The sequence below is a fragment of the Canis lupus genome, chromosome 10 (assembly GCF_048164855.1).
Source record: "Canis lupus baileyi chromosome 10, mCanLup2.hap1, whole genome shotgun sequence".
NCBI classification, from domain to species: domain Eukaryota; kingdom Metazoa; phylum Chordata; class Mammalia; order Carnivora; family Canidae; genus Canis; species Canis lupus.
Genome location: NC_132847.1, coordinates 10,832,899 through 10,854,666, shown reverse-complemented (window position 1 = coordinate 10,854,666; position 21,768 = coordinate 10,832,899).

The window sequence follows — 21,768 nt, the reverse complement described above, 5'->3', positions numbered from 1 at the left end:
TTTCTTGCCTGCCTTTCCCTTTCCTGGTACACTTTCAGAGCTTTTGTCTTCCGCATCTCAAAATTCCACCATTCCTTGAGGCCTGGTTTTATTTGACACTATCTTTATTAACTCTACCTGATGTTCCAGCCATTCATTAATAGACTTCTCTCACAAGAACTGCTGTTATATTTCTTATGCCATCCACTTGATGCACAATGTCCATTGATTCGCATTTTACTTTGTTTGGGTTATTTTGTTTTGCTTGGGTTTATTTGTATCTAAAGCAGGCTTAAATTTACATTCACAACTCAAGATCTGTACATGTGTAATTTTAGTTATCTTTTACACCACAACTAGCTTTGCTTGGAACTGAGCCAAGTTCTGGGGTTCACACTTCTGATGAAAAGTCTTTTGATTCTCAATAATCACACACTAAGATATCTCAATTTCCACAACAGGAAAGGGCCCAGGATGTTTTTTAGATTTCTTCTATCACTCTCTGGAAGTGCGCAAGATAAGATAGGGATGATGTTACCATTGTGTCTGTCATTACAGTAGCAGACTCATAATGGCTTATGTCCAAGTGCATAGTTCTATCTTAGCCTCTGCTGCCTTTTAACACTTAGCAGTTTGCCTAGCTTCAGTTATAGCCATGGCCTATGGATTCAATGTATGTTTGCCCAGTTCAACTACCACTGCCTTCCAAGTCAAAGCTCTTACATATTGCCACTTCTGGACTCAGACAAAACACAACCTATTGGATATAAGATCTGGCTTTACAATAAGCCGCTAAAGGGTTGGATGATACCCTTTGGTATTGGCGGTAACTAACCTCCTATGGAGAAAATAGAACATTCTAAGGAGCTGTTCAGATAAACATCTCTTTTTTTCTTCCTTTTGAAAAACTTTCTAAAGCATAGTTTCTCTGTAGAGTTGGTCTAGAAATGTCCTTCATCACTGAGTGGACACACCTTTGCTGAGAAAGTAGCTAATTGTGAAGCCACAGCCAGTATGGGGCCTTGAGGCCAATTCACAGCTTCCTCCCCTTTCTTCCATACTTCATATATTCTTTCTCTCCTCACTCATAGGCTCTGAGATTACATATTACCAAATCTTTGGGGTATTCTGGAACCAATTCAAGTGAGGGCTGGTGTTGGTTTTCTCCACAACACCAAGCAGTTCTTGGACACCAGCTGGGTGTCCTACAATTCAAATCACTTCTGACACTGTCTGCTTGTATCAGATCCCTTAGGTTAAGGGTTCAGTCTTACCAGACTGACCCTCACAGAGATGTCAGACACCAGTCGGCATCCTGGGCTCCTGACCAGTCAACTATAGACTGGAGCTTTCAACAACTCTTGCCTTGGGTTTCAGATGCCGGTAGCAAGTCCAAGTTGTTACCAGGACTTCTAATCAACCAGATATAACTCAGAGATTCCCACCACCCCTCCTTTTTTGGGTTTAATTTGATAGAATGGCTCACAGAACTAGAGAAAAACAGTTTCCTTATTAGATCAGTGGTTTATTATAAAAGGATATAACTCAGAAATAGGGAGATAGGAGTGATGCATAGGGAAAGGTAAGGGGAAAGGATGTGGGAACTTCCATGCCTTCTCCTGACATTTTCACACATTTACCAACCTGGAAGCTCTCCAAAACTAGTCACTGGAGGGTTTTATGGAGGCTTCATTATGTAGGCATGATTGCTATTTCCAAATGATTCAACCTCCATCCCTTTTCCCTTCCCTGTAGATCAGGGTAGTGGAACTAATATCTCTAATGGGTTAATCATGTTTGGCTGTTTTGGCAACCAGCTGCCAACTGTAGATACTTCTAAAATTGACCTTATTAAGATAGACTAAAGACACTTTCATAGTTATTATCACTTAGAAAATTCCAAGAGTTTTAGTAGCTTTGTCCCAACAGTGGGGAAAAGACAAAATATTTTTTAAAAAAGATTTTCTTCATTTCTTTTAGAGGAGGTAGGGGTAGGGACAGAGGGAGAGTGAGAGAGAATCCCAAATAGAGTCTATGCCAAGTGCAGAGCACCACAGGGGGCTCAATCTCCTGACCCTAAGATTATAGCCTAAGCCTAAATTGAGAGTTCAGCAGTTAACTGAGCTACCCAGCTCCTCAAAATATTTATTTATTTTGATAATGACCGGAATAAACCACAGAATCACACCAAGAAAGATCAATACTTATTCCCTCCCTCAAGCTGGTTTTCTATAAAACCTTAGCTAAGTCACTTCATAATGTGATGACCTTATCTGGCAGGCTTCCTGATTGCCCAGTAGGTATGAAATCTGACAGAAAGGTCAGGATCACGCTCTGCTCAAGCACAAACTCTGGTTCTCTTCTCTGTACTACTGTCCCAGCCTTCCCTACAGTCCAGAAGGGTCTTTCTCTTTTTCCTTCTCAGTTCTCTAATTTTTGTTTTTGCATCTTGAACCTAAATGTTTTCTGCTTCTAATAAAATCTGGGTCTTGTAAATGAATGCATTGTTCTCCAGACTATTATTTCTGACAAGTGCTTTAAAAAATCTATTTGGAAGGTCAAGTCCAGGCAATCTCTTTTTCCTCTAGGCAGCACCTTCTTTTGTCCTGATCAATGGGTAGTACTAGCTCCATGTGTTCAAGGATCACATTGCAGCAGGAAGTTTTCTGGAAATAAAAACCTTATTCAGTGGAAATCATCCAATAGAGGAATGAAAAATAATATATGTATTCAGCAATGAAAATGAATGAAATAGACCTATCTTTATCTGTCTTTATCTCAGCAAAGACATATCAATGCCTAATGTTTAGTAGAATTATGTTTCTAAGGAGATAAATATAATTTTAGCTGTATGATGAGCTCATGGACTTTTAAAAAACATTATCAATGTTCTCAATGTTTAAATGTTTTTTAGAAAAGAAAATTAATCTCAATGTAATACTTAATATATTATCCTTCTATATAGATTATATATTTAACTTGGGAACAAAAATGTATCTCTTGAGCTGGATCTCTCATGATTGCACTTCTTCATATCACTAAATAGGTGTCATGCATGTAACAGTTTCTTTGTTTATTAATTCAATAAACATTCATCCAATGGTGGTATAAAGATACTAGATTGATAGTGTGTTTATCAGTGTAATTGTGTTTATGTGTATAACTAATAAAACATTAGTTAATTTAATAACATTTTACCTAAAAATATATAATACAAATTTCAGTGAATCTAATGTTGAATTAGTTTTTCTGCTCACTGTTTAAATACCTTAAATCACTAGTGTTTTGTTCAGAAATCTGTGGCCTATTAGAAAGACTGAGTTTGCATATAGTTGGGTGTTTGAAGGAAGAGAAAAACGAGTATATTTCCAGGGAGAAAAACAGAAGAGAGGCAGTTCATTTGTCACAAAAGAATTGTGAAAAGTGCCCATCCTAGTTCCCCAACCTGGTCTGATTTTCAGTCATAATCAAATCATGTGTACACCTCTATGTGTTGGTCATGCTGGAAACTAAGTGATAAAGTAAAACTGTAACCACAGTCCTCAGGAGTACTCCAGTAGAGTTTAATCTAATCTGCTTCTTTGGGTGAAGGAATGCTTTTCAAATGGGGGGATATTTGCCCTAAAGACTGGGGATGATTTTGACAACAGAGACAGCAGAAAGCATGCCTTTCTCTTCCCTCCAATCACCATGCAATGAAAACATGGTCAAGAGACTGAGTACTGAAGCAGAGCAGAGCAGGTGATAGGTAATTCACTTTCTTCATGATTGTCCCCAGACCCCATCTTATTCTCCCCAACCTCGAGAATCTGCAATAAGTTCCAACTGATTGTGCTTAAAGTTCAGTCAAAGATGATAAAGCAAAAGTCATACCTGCTCCACCCTAATCATGCTCTGGGCTCTGCAAGCAGTAGAGAAGGAAAATTAGATGGAGTCAGTACTTACTACACTGAAATCAGCTTGACTTGTGCGATGACCACTTTTATATTACTTTACACTTTCTTGAAGCCAGGAATGACTCAGGATGTGTGCATGGTGTGTGTATATTTGTGTGTGTGTGTTGAAAGGATGAAGCCCTAGTGAGTGGTAGAGCCCTGGGAAGGGAGTTCGTGGTGAGAACTACTTGGGTACAGTTGTTGTGCTTGGCCATGTACTCCAGCCAGCTTGTTCCTCCCTCCCTCATCCCCACACTTGTGCAATGCAGCAGAATCAGAGATCTGCTCACAAGGTAAACTGTGCTTTTCTTCCAGCATTTTTTCCTCTTCTATGTCTTTGAAATGTAGAAATGTCCCACTTTCTTGGACCTGATTCAGTAATCCCATAATTTCTAGTGGAAAGCCCTTAAAAGACGCCTTACTCAACTAGAGAACCTTATGACATCCTTAAAAAAAAATAAAATTAAGCACGATATGCTAACCTTGGAGGAGCTTCTCAGTTCTATATAACACCTTTCTTTTATTGCCAATGCTTCAGGCAAGACTGTGGCATCTTGTTTAAAGAGACTGAAAAACAAAAACAAAAACAAAAACCATTGAAGAGTGAGGATCCAGACAGTCTAACCTAATTTTCTACTATATCACTTGAAGCATATGTCACAAAATTAAATAATCATGGTGATTTGGCTTGATTTTATGAAAACGTGTACAGAAAAACATGTGGTGACTGAAACAATGTGGTTACCAATTTAAACAATGTTTTAAAGAAACACAATAAAAGAATAATGGTATAATTAACACATTTCTTTGACTGACAAATTCTACTTGATTTTGTTACATAAATCCCAGCCTCTGCTAAGAATTTCTTAACGTATACTCATGTTTACTTCTCTACACAAAAGGTGATTTTCTATTTTTATGTTTTTCTGAAAGCAAATTTAATTTTGGCCCTGGGTGATAAAAATTGGTAGTCCTTCACTGTCAGAGAATTTAGTTATGATTTTTGGAAAATGATGATGGTATTCAGAAAACTGCACGGCAAACAGAAATGATCCCTGCATTTTTAGAATAAACATATCAATATCTGACAATACAGGCTTTTTGGATTCTCTCTAGCTTTTGATTTAGGAAATTCTGTTTAAAAACAAACAAACAAACAAAAAACAATAGCCATAGTCTTGGTCTCCAGCCATTCTAGGTAAATGAATTCATAGTAAAGCATTTGTGGCTTTATTTGGAGGAAAGAGTAAGCATCTCCTCTTACTTGAAAGTCTAGGGGGGGATCCCTGGGTGGCACAGAGGTTTGGCGCCTGCCTTTGGCCCAGGGCGCGATCCTGGAGACCCAGGATCGAATCCCACGTCGGGCTCCCGGTGCATGGAGCCTGCTTCTCCCTCTGCCTGTGTCTCTGCCTCTCTCTCTCTCTGTGACTATCATAAATAAATTAAAAAAAAAAAAAAGAAAGTCTAGGGGGAGCAAGGGATCAGCAATCCCCTCTTCCCAGGTCATCTGCCTCTGGCCAGGTGACACTATAAAAGTATTTCCTCATTTAGATACCTCATTTAGATTTCCTCATTTGTCAACCTTTTTCTATTTAAAAAGGGCTGGATGGTAAATATTTTACACTTCATGGGCCCCACAGTCTCTGTCACAACTGCCCAACTTTTTTATGCCATTGAAGTACAAAAACAGTTCTTGACAATATGTAAATAAATGAGCAAGGCTGTGTTCCAATAAAACTTTATTTACACAAGCGGAACACAGGCTGACCAGGGTTTGCTGGCCTCTACTCTAGAGCATTGGCTAATCTTTTAGGTCATCTGTCAAGTTAACTCTATAAACAATTTTCTAAGAAAACTGAAGAAACTCCCCACTCCTCACATTTTGCACTCCTCTTCCCAGGCTTGATTTCCAGCCAATGTGATAACACTAGAGTGGGAAGTATTTGTCACTCTGGCAAGGAACAGTCCTCATATTCTTCCTGGATGTGAATGTGAGCTAAATTTGAAAAACAACTGTGAAATGAATGGCTTGAAGTAAAATGTGGTTTAAAGAGGTTGACTCTAAGAATTAGCTCTGCTTCAAGCTGCCTTAGAAAAAAGGTACAGAATCAAAGACTGAATCACTGGTACAAGATCATAGCTGATACTATTCTGGCATAAAGTGCCAGGGATAAGACTCATTTCCTTAATCAAATGTGATGGAGACAGGCTTATATATAGTCAGAGGGCAGCAGGCAGGCTGGCCTAGGGAAAGCAAACAGGGGCCCCCAGGGAAAGCAAACAGTTGGTTTAAAAAGAGACTAGGCCTACACACAATGCCTAGTTTTGATGTTCAATAAGGCATGTGTGAACATAATCTCATTTAATCTCCAGAGTTACTCTTTGAAGTAAATATTGAGAGCCCCCATTATGTGAAGGAAAGAGAGCTTAATGATGCCAAAGGTATTACTTTCTAATAAAGCAAAAGAAGATGATGAGTTTCGGCAGTATGTACCTGAATTACACCAAATCTGAAGTGTGGATGCCACTATGTATTTGGTCTGACAGTGACTGGCACCATGGCAAAAGTTTATGGAATCTGTCTCCTGGCCCACAGTGGGTAAGAGGGCAAGGACTCTGAGGAGAAAGATCACTGCAAGAACTCTAGGTTCAGAGAAAGAGCCCAGCTCTATCCATAACAAGGCAGCTCCAGAAATATTTGGGAGAGTCCATGGATTAGGGTAATTGAATTATCGATTAGGGGTAATCCTGAATTATCTCAGACTGACTGGTTTCTTGGAATGTGGGGCTATCAGTGCTAAAATATCGAATGTTCCCAGCAAAGTGGGAGACTTAGGGATATTTAGGTGCTTGGGGCTTACTAGAAGCTCATAAGCCACGCTGTGCTGAAGCTGGTTCACAACTGCTCACAAAAAAAAAAAAAAAAAAAAAAACTGCTCACAAAAACTAAATGTTACCTTTTCAGGAATTTTGCAAGCCATTGATTAACTCTTATTAAAAATTAAGTTATATAAAAGTATAATTAATTATATTAGAATATTAATAAATATTCAAAAGTCACCACTTTCTAATTTTTGAGTTGTTTTCTCACATCTGTGATTTGAGGTTATTTATGTTTACAGTATCAATCCATATGGTAGACAATCCATGCTACATACCACAATCGATATTTTGTCAAATCCATGTGGCCAATCCATACTACAAATGGTAGACTCCTGCATATCTCTTCCCGGCTGTGAGTTCAGCGGCATCCAGCTACCAGCGTGAAATAGGAAGGGAAGGTATTTTGTTGTGGGCCAAGAAAGTGATGGGGAAAAGGTTAATAATGTAGGTTAAGCAAGGGAAACAAAAGCAAAAATGAACTATTGGGACTTCATCAAGATAAAAAGCTTCTGCACAGCAAAAGAAACAGTCAACAAAACTAAAAGACAACCTACAGAATGGGAGAAGATATTTGCAAATGACGTATCAGATAAAGGGCTAGTTTCCAAGATCTATAAAGAAGTTATTAAACTCAACACCCAAGAAACAATCCAATTATGAAATGGGCAAAAGACATGAACAGAAATTTCACCAAGGAAAACATACACAAGGCCAACAAGCACATGAGAAAATGCTTTACATCACTTGCCATCAGGGAAATACAAATCAAAACCACAATGAGATACCACCTCACACCAGTGAGAATGGGGAAGATTAACAAGACAGGAAACAACAAATGTTGGAGAGGATGTGGAGAAAGGGGAACCCTCTTGCACTGTCGGTGGGAAAGTGAACTGGTGCAGCCACTCTGGAAAACTGTGTGGAGGTTCCTCAAAGAGTTAAAAATAGACCTGCCCTACGACCCAGCAATTGCACTGCTGGGGATTTACCCCAAACATACAGATGCAGTGAAATGCCGGGACGCCTGCACCCCGATGTTTCTAGCAGCAATGTCCACACTAGCCAAACTGTGGAAGGAGCCTTGGTGTCCATCGAAAGATGAATGGGTAAAGAGGATGTGGTCTATATATACGATGGAATATTACACAGACATCAGAAAGGATGAATACCTACTATTTGCTTCAATGTGGATGGAACTGGATGATAATATGCTGAGTAATGTAAGTCAGTCGGAGAAGGATAATCATTATATGGTTTCACTCATATGGGGAATATAAGAAATAGTGAAAGGGATTATAGGGTAAAGGAGAGAAAATGAGTGGGAAAAATTAGAGAGCATGACAAAACATGAGAGACTCCCAACTCTGGGAAACAAACAAGGGATAGTGGAAGGGGAGACGGGCAGGGGGATGGGGTAACTGGGTTATGGGCACTGTGGGGGGCACTTGATGGGTTGAGTACTGGGTGTTATATATATGTTGGCAAATCGAACTCCAATAAAAATATATTTATATATTTGAATATAAATATATATATGAAATATATATATATGAAAAAATAATGTAGGTTAAACTTCAAAGTATATGATATCTATAGCTGGTACATTGTGTATAGCACACTCAATAAAGAGGAAATATTCTTCAGTCTTTGAGAACTGTTCCCTTTTTCAATAAAAATGTAGCTCACAGATTTAACAAATGAGCATAGTTTTAACTTAAGTCTTTGTTGTTTCACTTTCATTGCACTTATTAGAGGAAACAAAATATCAACCACCATTCATGCTGCAAATATACCACCTTATCAATTGAAACTATAAGTTGGCAACAAATATACAAGGGGTTGGCAAAAATCAACTAAAACATTCTGTGAGAATTAATTGGCTATATCGAAATGACAATGACGAGTATTTATATTTTATCAGTATTTATAAATTGTGTGCCACTTATTGTTTATATTAGTGTGATTTATAAGCATATATCTCCATATCTGTAGGTCTATAGCTATATACTTTTTCCCCAGAGGGCTAGTTATTAACTATTTCCCAGTATACCATTGATCATAAATTATGTAATATACAGCAGCAGCAGGAAAAACCTGAACCCCAGTAGGTAGTGGGTTTGAGTTTGTAGCCTGTTAGCTACTTTGTTTGGAAATGATGGTTTTCTGGGTGTAGCTGAGTCTGTACATTGCATGTGTCCAAGCAGAAAAAGGTTTTGCAAAAATAAAAAAAATCCTAATGATAAATAATGTAAGAGACAGTCATCTATGCAGTGCTCATGCTCATCAGTCTTGCCAGGCTAATAATTATATTCTGAGGTGATATTTCTTTGCCTGAAGTCTTCTGTGGGTTCATCCATTTATGCCAGGCATTTGCCATATAGAATATAAATTCCATGGAAGGAGAAGCTGAGATTATTTTATTCATTACTGACTCTTTAAGACTTAAACCTAGTAGCCTCTCGATACCTATGCAGTGGGTGCATGTATAAATGATTGAATGAGTGAATTCACTTTTATCCTTTCTTAATGCCAGAAGCCATGATCTCTCTTTGTTTAAGGTTTCCTTATGAGGACAAGGGAACAGTAACATTATTCTTACCATACTAGCACACTTTTATCCACTTGATTGAGACTTGAGTTTCTTAAGTGTTCTCCCTACTTACCTTTAAGGACATCCAGGAGCTGTCTGGAAGTCACCTGCTTTAAGAATACAATTTCTTTTTCTTTCTTTCTTTCTTTCTTTCTTTCTTTCTTTCTTTCTTTCTTTCTTTCTTTCTTTCTTCTTTCTTTCTTTTCTTTCTGATTTTATTTATTCATGAGAGACACACAGAGACAGGCAGAGACAGGCAGAGGGAGAAGCCGGCTCCCCATGGGGAGCATGATGCAGGACTCGATCCCAGTACCCCGGGATCACCACCTGAGCCAAAGGCAAACCCTCAACCACTGAACACCCAGGCACCCAATTTCTTTACACTTTTGTATTTATACTAAAAATTCGCATTGGTCTTTGCATTTTTCTCCAAAGAGTACCACATTTGTATTACCTGAAAAGGTCCATCAAGAGCTTTTTATGAAGTACATCAACTAACTTTTCCTCTGTAAATCTTTTTTTTAATATTTATTTATTTATTCATGTAGACATAGCGAGAGAGAGAGAGAGAGAGGCAGAGATAGAAGCAGACTCCATGCAGGGAGCCCGACGTGGGACTCGATCCCGGGACTCCAGGATTTAGCGCCAAGGCTGTCGCTAAATCGCTGCACCACCCAGGGATCCCCTGTAATTTTTGAATAAGTTTGGTGTTCCAATTAAATCTGCTTTGTTTGTCCTATAAGAGCTTATTCCCATATACTTGGGATGTACTTCAAGATTTCATGTTAACTGAACCCTGTTTGAGAAGTTTCACATAGTTACTCATAAAGTATTCTCTGAATATTTTACACAAAAAATAAAAAATTCCCCTATAAGGTTTACATTTTAGGTAAAAACAAACAATCATTTCCTCTACCACCACTGTTAAAGGAAAGACAAAAAAACTAGTAAAAATACAAAATATTTTAATGAAAAATCCATTTCTTTCTGAGGGTATTTAAGGGCCATTCCAAACATTAATTATATTCTTAATTTATTATATTCCAATAAATTATAGTGTTTTAAAGGGCTATTAAAATAACCCTTATATTAAATAACATTTTAAATTCCTTGCATGCTTTACATTATTTTATATTTAATTGCTTAAAAATGAAAATTAAGCCCCCCCCCAAAAAAGAATGTGATATGAACTTACTATAATAATATATTCCAGAGCCTGTTACTGAAATTTGTGATTATGTAATTATGCAGTATTGCCACCATATTCTCGTTTCTTTGGTAATCATAATCAATGATTTTTGGAAGCAAGTTATGCAAAGAAAGTCAGATAAGTGCTCATAAGCACAAGTGACCTAGATTATTTCTTGGCACAAATTTCCTTTTCTTCCTTTGCCTTGATTGTGTTAAGTTCTAGATGTAGGCAACAGAATCATTTAAGGAAGAAACAAATAATATAATTTGGGGCATTTCCATGCTATCCAGCAGAATTCTATTTTGCAAGATGTTTTTGGTGGAGTCTTAATTTTCTTTTTTGAAACATTAGAATGGAGCCTCAACATCACAAGACCTATTGAAGCTCAAAGGCATAAAACTATCCTCAGCTTTCCAATGAGTCCATATGTCTAATTTTAAAGTTTCATTAAGACTGGATAAGAATGCATCATCTTCTCATAATTTATATGACTTTTTCTGACTGAAAACTTGCCTGGAATCATGTTTGTCTCATGAGATGAGCAATAAATACCATCCACTCCCTTAAATAAATTGCTCAGAAAATACCAAAAGCCATGTGAACTGATGTCCATCAGCTTGGAGCAATTTCAATAAATGTCATAAATATTAAACAAAAAAATATAGGTTATAAAAATTCAGTGGAACCTGAAAGTTCTTTTGGAAAACATTGTAAAACAAAAATCTTTTCTGTTTCTTTCTAAATACCCAGTCCTAATGAAAACCATAGAGGAAGCATACTTATATGATGATTTCTGTAAATTGTAACTAAGTAACCATTTCCAGAGCTACTTGTTGAATTATAAAAAAGAGAAATATATAGAATCTAGGGGGATCATTTATTTCTATATATATTTTTTAAAATTAATGGACTTTTTTGGTTATTTATTTATTTATTTTTAAAATTATTTATTTGAGAGACAGCTTGCAAGCAAGAGAGGTTAGCATGAATAGGGATGTGGGGAGGGGGCAGAGGGAGAGGGATAAACAGACTCTGAGCAGGGAGCCCAACACTACATGGAACTCAATCCCAGGACACCAGCCAGGATTAGGACCTAAAATGAAAGCAGACACTTAACTGACTGAGCCACCCAAGCATCCCAGACTTTGTTTTTTTTTTAGAGTAGTTTTAGATTTAGAGAAATTTGAGCAGACCAGAGAGGCTGGAGCTGGATATTTACACTTTGGTAATATCTTATGGAAAACCAAGTTTTTTTTTTTTTTTCCTTTGGAAATAGTATGCTAAGAACTACGGAAATAATTTCTGAAGCTTTTTCATTTGTAGCATCTGCTTTTCATTTCTCTGGATTTAGTTGGTATTTCCAGCACTATTATTTCTGCTTTCCATCATCACCATCCTACTACCATTTTTAGAAAGTGAACTCTGGATAATCTACATATCTCAGAAAAAGGTGATAATTTGCAAGAAATGTCACAAAGAAATCATGGCGCCATTGAAGCTGAACTAATCTATTTATTTATTTACTTATTTATTTTTAAAGATTTTAGTTATTCATTCATGAGAGACACACACAGAGAGAGAGAGAGAGAGAGAGAGAGAGACAGGCAGAGGGAGAAGCAGGCTCCATGCAGGGAGCCCGACGTGGGACTCGATCCAGGGACTCCAGGATCACGCGAGCAGCAGTTTGGCAAAGGCAGGTGCCAAACCGCTGAGCTACCCAGGGATCCCTGAACTAATCTATTTAAATAAAATTCACACTTTCTGATTCTAAAATGCTTTGGTAGGGGCATGATCAAAGCCAGAATATAGTGCAGTCTGCTTAAATGTAATGTGATGTTTATAAATGTAGTGTGATACTTGTGGCGGTTGATAAGAAACATTTTCAATCAATTTTCAAAAATGTATATATTCTTATACATGCTTAGGAATTCTTCCTGAGAACCATGGTGGTGAGATATTTGTTTACTTAATTTTCTGTGTGTATGTGTGTGTGTGTGTGTGTGTGTGTGAGAGAGAGAGAGAGAGAGAGAGAGAGAATGGGAGAGAGAGAAAATATTTATACAATTAATAAATAATCTTAATGATTTGGTTTTATACAAATATTTTCAGGAGCAGAACAAAGGCTGTATTTTCACCAAAACAATTCTCTTTTACAGGAAGTATTTTACAGTTTTCTCTAATCAGATTGAAATATTGCAAAATTTAAATCATGCTTTATCAAATATTACCAACTGATTTTTCACAAATTCTAGACAAATACTGTCAAATTTTATGTTTTTTAATTTTATTTATTTATTGAAAGACACACAGAGAGAGGCAGAGACACAGGCAGAGGGAGAAGCAGGCTTCATGCAGGGAGCCTGACGTGGGACTTGATCCTGAGACTTCAGGATCACGCCCTCGGTGGAAGGCAGGCTCCACCGTTGAGCCACCCAGGGATTCCCTACTGTCAAATTTTATATAAAAAATGAATAAGGGGCACTTGGGTGGCTCAGCTGATTGAGTGCCCGATTTTTTTTTTAAGATTTTATTTATGTATTCATGAGAGACAGAGACAGATGCAGAGACAGAGGCGGAGGAAGAAACAGGCTCCATGCAGGGAGCCTGATGCGGGGACTCAGTCCCTGGACCCCGGGATCATGACCTGAGCCAAAGGCAGAGGCTCAACCACTGAGCCACCCAGGCACCTCCAGGTTCTTGATTTTGACTCAGGTCATAATCTCAGAGTGGTGAGATTCTCATGTCAGGCCCCATGCTCAGCAGGGAGTCTGCTTGAAATTTTCTCTCTCTCCTTCTCCCTCTGACTTTCCCACTCATGCTTTCTAAATAAATAAATAAAATCTTAAAAAACAAAAAATGAATCAACTCCAAAGAGGTAACTGCTAGTGCTCCTTAGCGCTAAACTTCTTATCCAACCTTCTCCTTCACTGTGTCTTCTTCCATTTCTAAACTTAACTCTACCCCGGCCTTCATCTGTGTCATTGAAAACTCCTTTCTGTTATAAACTCCTTCCTTACATCTTCCACTTCCACTTCCTCTTCTCCCCTTCTTCCTTTATTCCTACTGTTGTCACCAAAGAAGACTTACACAGCAGGATAGTCCTAACCCAATATTTAATAATCCTCATTGGTTTTTTAATTACCCTTCATCCTAATCAGGATGCCCTCCCAATATTTTTATTGAATAGCCATAATATGTCACGAGAACACAATTTCCAGGCCTTCACCAAATCGTCAGGATAGAAACGGTATTCACATATACTAAATTGCACTGCCACAGTTACCTTTACTCTTACCCTTACTTCTCACATTTTTTTTATTCCTCTCTTGTTTTTCTTTATTCCTCTCATTTTTTCCCTACCAAGAATGTCATTATTTTTCAGGCCTCTTCTGAAATTAGGACTGTCTTTTGTAACACATTATAGTATTTGGCTCTATGCAGTTGTCTCAAGCTTCTCCAAACTTTTGCTCTCCTGAGGTTATTTTTTTTAAGATTTTATTTATTTATTCATGAGAGAGAGAGAGAGAGAGAGGGGCAGAGACATAGGCAGAGGGAGAAGCAGGCTCCACTCAGGGAGCCCAACGTGGGACTCTATCCTGGGCTGCAGGCTGCGCTAAACTGCTGTGCCACCAGGGCTGCCCTCCTGAGGTTATTTTGATTCATCCTACTTTTTCTTTGGCTACCTCTTCAGCCTGTGCTCTTTCTTGCCTGCCATTCTGCACTTTAAGGAGATTATTCTGTCAACACTCAGTTTCTCTTACCTCTTCATTATTTCCCCCTTTTCTAATATAGTGACCCTCAGAACTTTGCTATTCTAAAATTTTGTCAAAGCTATAAATGATGGAAGGACCAGAATCAGGAAAAAGAAAAAAAAAAAAAAAAAGGATAGTATTAGGTTGATGTTTATTTGGATTGTATGGCTGAACTTATATATGTATCACTAATTTACCTTTTGACTTAAAATCTCATTATGTATATCATCTGAATATGAATCTATTTTGTAAATTCTGGGAACTTGTTTGTGAATGATGGTTATCTAGTTGACTTCATGATTTTTTTTTTCAGTAAGAGAATGTGGACGTGAATTTCCTAGAATATAGTATTCCAGGATTACAAGCTCCATGAGGGCAAACACTCTAATAACCTTGTTGTTCTCCCTCTGTCATAAAGACAGATGCTACATCAATCTTTCCTTTTCATATTACATCAGTGACAGTAGCATTGGAAAGGACTTGGACTGGGAATGAAGTAAATCTAATTTCCCCATATCACTCTGCAAATTAACCTTGATATATTTGCCCTTTTATGTCCACTAATTCTTGTGTAATATGGAAACATATAGGTCTGATGCATGGATCTCCTTCAAGACTTTTTCTTTGAAAAGCTTGCTTTAAATATTCATTTATTTGAGAGAGCTGCCCTAGGTTTTCCTGGGTCGTCCATTAATATTTTCAGATTTCCTAATGATACAGGCAAAAATGATAATTCTTTTTAAGTATTTTATTTACAGAGGCTTCAAATGATAATTTAAAAATAATTTCTGTTTATAGGTAAGAACTTAAAATTGGAAGATTAACTCTTCAAGGACACTAATATATTTATCTTTCATAAATTTTCTCTGGCCTTTTATTTTTTCTAGTCAAATGTTGAGTCATTTTGTTCAAAATGTTTTTAGTTGAATTTTGATAGGCATTTTGTTCAGCAGCAGGTACAATTGATGTTTTTTGTTGTTGTTTTTTGTTTGTCTTTTTTAGAAAATATTTAAATAAGCTCTGGGGCCAACATTTTCCCTGTATTTCTGAATCCACAGATTATACCAGAGATCTTGTCATTAGTGACAAAGACATTGGATAGAGTTCAACTTCAGAAAGGAAAGTCTTATAATCCTCTGTCTTTGCTGTATATTTAACAGTTTATCAGGGTATTAGGACTACCTCAGAGGATATATTGATTTTATCTTTAGAAATGGAAAAAAATGCAAGAAAAGAATGACTGATGCTAGTTTATAGAACTGAGGTCCACGTACTCTCCCCCTTAAGGCAAGGGAAATCTGTAACTACAAAAGTTTTAGGGTGGCAGCAACACCTGTTAAGGCAGCTGAGTATGAGGTGAACTCAAAGGAAAGAAAGTAAAAGACAAAAGGTGTATGAGCCCATGAGATAAAAAGTTTACACTGAATGAATGAATAAGAAGCAGGAAGAAATGTTAGAGATTGAAGGTGGTATTACATAAAGATTTAGAATTAGAAACTTTTCCTTAACTTTGGGGAGTTATTTAATGCCTATTTCCTAGTCTCTTTTTTATATAAAGTAGAAGTAATAGGTTTGTCATGATGATTTATGCAGATAATGATTTAGCATCATACTTTCTCTTGGTTTTGAGGAGGCACAGTTGAAAAGAGTGGTCCTAAACCATTCATTACTAATGGGAAGGCCAATGGAAGGGTTGAACTTTTGGAGCAGTTGTCTGTAGTGTAAATGTTTATATTTCACACATTTAGATATTTCTCAGTTCTTCATAAACTGTCATTAAATGTAATTTTTTAATACAATGTGAGTTATCTTTAATCCATTGTTTCTTTTCACTTGAATCCAAATACCCTTTTCTCTTATCCTTTGAGTGGAAACTCACTAAATCATGGGAATGCAAGGTATCATTGCGAAGCGCAAAAGTAAGCTCTCTTGTAACTTTTCTCTAAGGTTTTATGAAAATACTGGTTTTGGTCAGATGGCAAATCGATGGGAAATCAACACGTGAGCAAAGCAAATGTGAAGCAATTATCTTAGCATGACATAACTTGTGCTGTTTCTATGGAAATCAGAAGAAATAATATGCAAAGAAATTGCAGAAAGTGAAGGAATAAATTTGTGGAGATTATGTTAATCAAAAGTAATATTTTTAGGGAGCTGGATTTTTATTTTTATTAGGCTTTTGTGAATTTCCTTTTTGGTTTAAATTTTAACCATTCCTTATTCTATTTCATTTATGTTCTTCAGCTATTTGTTAAAGAAGATAGCATAAAATTTATAAATTCTAATTTTTTTAATCTTATTAATTTATAAAACATAGGTTATATACCATACTACTTTTTTATTACTGATAATGAAGGACTTTCCTTTTAAGTGGAATATCAATTGGAAAAGTAGATATATGCCATTTTTCATCATATAAGGATAGAATTTATGGCTGTGAGGGCATTCATGGAGAATATTGATAACTCTTGTTCATCCTTGTCATTGCAAAAAGGTTATCTGACCCTGTAGTATTGATTTACACTTTTTTAATTTATTTTTTATTGGTGTTCAATTTACTAACATACAGAATAACACCCAGTGCCCGTCACCCATTCACTCCCACCCCCCGCCCTCCTCCCCTTCTACCACCCCTAGTTCGTTTCCCAGAGTTAGCAGTCTTTACGTTCTGTCTCCCTTTCTGATTTACACTTTTATCTACATGTTCTCTGATCAAATCATCATAACGAAAAATTTATCATTATCATTTACATATGGATTTCAGATTGTCTCCCTGTAACAAGATATCTTATTTACAGGATTACTATCTTTCTAAAATTTACTTATTAGGGAACCTTGTGTGGCTCAGTCCATTAAGTGTCTGCCACGGCAGGCTCCCTGCTCAGCATGGTGCTGCTTTTCCCTCTCCCTCTGCCCTTTGCTGCTCATGCCCTGGTGTGCACTCTCTCTCTCAAAAAAATAAACAAACTCTTAAAAAAATAAAATAAAATTTACTTACTATCTTAGAATACTTTCATTTACCTTTTTTTTTTTATTTTTTTTTGTCTTGAAAAAGGGACTCAAATGTTTGGGAAAAGAATGACTAAAAACAATGGCAAAGAAAGAAGTGACCCACTCACTTTTCATTTTCCTTGCCGCTTAGATTCACTATCACTCACCTCACATACAGTCATTTAGATTTCACTGATTTTTTTCAATTTTATTGATTTTCTATTAGGAATGTCAAAAATCAGGTGTTACCCATTGTATATCATCTTTCAAACTACTTTTTGAAAAAAGTAGTAGATTGGCTTTTAATGAAAAGGACTACTTCCAAAGCTCATTTTAATATAAAATATAGCTAAAAACTATATCAAGTTAAATCATTTTAAGAAGCTGCAACAGATATGGTTTCATAGAACACTTTTGTTTGTTGGTTTGTTTTTGTATGGGCTAGCTCAAATAACACAAATTTGCCTGTGTTATGAATTAATTGTGAAGCCAGATATAAACAGAAGATTAAACTACACATTCAAATTGATGTGTTTTATCTTTAGATGTACTCTTTGAAAAATTATGGAGCAGGTAAGTGAAGCACGTTCAAGCAGTTCATTGAATTTATCCTTTAAAGAGAAATGATTAAGGCGTGCCTGTCTAGAAGAACACGCAGTTTTTGATCTTAAGTTCGTGAGTTCAAGTCCCACACTGGGTGTAGAGATTACCTAAATAAATAAACTTTAAAAATAAAAATAAGTGACTTAATGATTATAGGAGGCACTTTTGATGCACACCATAAATAACTTCAATTCGATGCTGAGTAACTGCTGTGAAGAGTTAATTTGCAGGGTGATAGCTATCCACATCAAGTTCCTGAATCTGTGCTTAAATGCTTTCTCCCACATCATGGAGGTTGTAATAGAAATGACCCAAGAAGCAGAACAGACTGAACTGAATTATTCATTAGTCAGATGGTAATAAGGAATGCTCTTTGGTAGTAAATAGGATGAGTGTTAATAACCATTGAATAGGGGCACCTGGGTGGCTCACTGGTGGGACGTCTGCCTTCGGCCTAGGTCATGATCCCGGGTTCCTGGGGTTGAGTCCTGCATCAGGCTCCCCAGAGGAAGCCTGCGTCTCCCTCTGCCTATGTTTCTGTCCCTCTCTCTGGGTCTCTCACAAATAAATAAATAAAATATTTTTTAAAATAACCACTGAATATTATAGCATATTTCTTGCCATGAACCCCATGAGTGGTAAACTGGGATGATATTTAGATGGAAGAGTTAGGTAGAAGCTTATACAATCAGTATCTCTAGCAATTGAAAGACATAGAGGCAGTGGTGATTGTAAGGACTTGGCCCTTCACTGGCTTTTGTTAACTGTCCCACATTTTTTTGAAAAAAGGTAACAATAGGATCGGATCATGAACTCTTTACTCAGAGCATGCTCTAAAAGCTAGAAGACATCGATGGCCATATTTAAAGCTATTCTCATATCCTGAAGCAGGAGAGATTATGCTAAAAATTAGGTCCAGAGTTTGATTTTAAGAGTGGTGGAGCTATGAAGTAGATGGGTTGCATGGCCTTGAATGCCTCCTATATTCACACTGGAGACTCTGTTAGAGAAATAAATGAAACCCTAAAATATTTGACCAGACAGGAGACATTTAGTACAGTTGAATATTCTGGGATGGCCAGAGCATCCTGTGGTGAACACCTACATCTACTTTCATTGATGAGCAAGTTTTCCAACCCAGAACTCCCTGAAGTAATCATGATGGCAGAGAATAAGGCTCTGTATAGGCCTAACAGCATAAACTCCTTTTTACCAAGGCTCATTTAGTTACTGCTGTCACCAGATGGCACTATTCCTCAGGAATTCCTATTGTCCACTGGGTGGCAAGTTGATACATTGACTCCTTTCCATTCTGGAAAGGTCATATATTTATTCTAATAAAAAAAGACACATTCTGAATATGCAATTGCTTTTTATCCTCTCAAGGCTCCAATTAGCACCATTTTTCAAACAGGGTGTTTAGTGTTTGGTTTGCCACCATGGGATATCACATACCAAAACAGACCAATGGATCCTTTTCCTCTCAATGGAAGTATGGAAGTGCATCCAGGAGTATGGGATTCCCCCCTTTTCTCACATATTGCACCACTCATAAGATGCCCAGATGCTTAAATATTGGAATATCCAACTACATAGACAATTAAAATGCCAAGTTATGGGGCAATACTCTGCAAGTTTATGGAATCCATCCTCCGGTATATAATATATTAGTTGTAGCAAACACTTTGATGCTATACTTTGTCTCTAGTGGAAGAGTAGAGAGAGTGGAACAGGAGTTGTCTCACTTAGCATCACTCCCAACAACCTACTGAGGAACATTTTGTTTCTTGTTTCTGAAACTCTATACTCTGCTTAATTAGCAATCCTGGCACCCCCAAAGGGTCAGTCTTTTTCCAGGAAACACATGAAAAGTCCTATTGAACTCTAAACTGCGGCTGCTACCTGGTCTCTCTGGACTCTGTGTATATGGACTAGAGGGTGAGATGAGAAATTACTATCTTGCCTTCTTTTTAGTTCTTTGGTACAGATTATCCTGGATTGGATTTTCTGGAGGCATGTAAGATGTTTATTACAGACTGAAACTGATAAAAAGAAGAGAATAAAAGCTGGGTTAGATATAGAGAGCATTGAACTGTGCAGTTTATTTTTCAGCTATTGCCAACTAGTGGGGAGTTTGGCAGCGAGTATTATTTGTCAGAGTGGTCCTGCCCCAAGTAGGAATGGCTGGGGATCTACACCCCTATTTCATTAAGTCAATAAACATTGACTATTCCAAGCAGATGCTGAGAACTGATAGTTGGTACTGTCTGTTGATTGTACTTCCCAGAGTGGGCAAAGAGTTCTTTCTGGAAGGGAGATCTGAGTAAAGCATCCCCCTGTCTACCTCACACATGATCCATCGTAACACTGACTTATACCCAAGGACCAATTTTATGATAAGGAGGCAGTATAGGCATGCAATCCTATCACATCACCTGCAAGCTGCTGCCTAAGAGAACATTAGTTCTCAACCAAGTTGCTAAGCACAGGGATGATTGTTTGGGGTGGGAGACTGAAAGTACATTTGATACAGGATAAGTGTTAAACCAGTGGCTATTGAATAGTGCTGTGTCTCCAATATTTGAAAAAAAAAACTGATCTTTTTTTATAGAGCCGCAGAGAAAGAAGTTACTGTACTTTGGGATGTAATCAACACATATAGGCATGAAGACTTAGGGACCTAAGCCTCTAATAGAAATTGCAGAAAGGGTAGAGTATGTCTGGAGGCTGGAAATCACTAAGGTGTTCCTTGATGTTTCAAAAATCAGTAAATGTGCATTTGCAGCAATCTGAGATAACTAGGGGCTCATACTTCTCAGAGATTAAATTTGGGCCAATCCACTGGGTAAACAACCTAGATCAGTAGAAGTAATGACCAAGGGAAAATGAAATGTAGAATAGATGCCAGAAGAGAACTGATGAATTGATGAATAGTATTTACTACCTTGGAACCTTGGGGAGCCATAGAATTCCAGCTCGTTTAATAACGAGTTCTAACTTCTTACTGATCCTCTAGTGGTTGTTGTTTTGCTTGTTTCTGTTTTTAGAGAGATTGTGGCTGGCCAGTGGCTTAAGATATCAGTAACCAAATATAGGCAATATGGGGCATGAAAATATTTGGGTGGTGCGAGGGATAGGCTTTAGCAAACACCAGTAATTTCTCATCTAAATACTCTCAGCTTACTTCTGAATTCACTTGAAACTGTGGTATACCAATTAAACCACCTCACCCAATTGGGATGAGTACTCTGTCCCTGTGTAGGATAAATATGAGACAGTTATATCCTCGGATGTCCATAGTGGTAAGGCACTATTTATCAAAAACACAATTTATCAAACGCACAATTTATCAGACAAATTTGGTCTTCCCCTCTCTTTTTTCTCTTCCTCATTTGTGCTTACCACTTCTTAAATAAGCTGCTTGGACTCAATACCATCTCCTGGTATCTGCTCCAGAGGAGAAATTCAAACTAAGACAATGATAATTTTCATGATTACCCTCATTGTTAAGTTTCCTATGGGGAAACCATGCTCCCAAAGCAGAATTACACTTGAGAAGCTAAATCTAAATGGTCTGCTCTTAGTACCACTTGGAGAAACAATGGCTAGTGAAGTATACTCAGGTTGTCATGTTCCACTGACAAGTGTTTGAGTAGCTTATTGACAGCGTATTTAATACACAGAAGAGTTTTATTTTTTACATATTTTTGGCTTCCAAAGAAAATTGTTTTACCCTTACTCACTGATGCACTCTTTGAGGACTGTTTTTTTTAGGATTTTATTTATTTATTCATGAGAGACACAGAGAGAGAGGCAGAGACAGGCCGAGGGAGATGCAGGCTC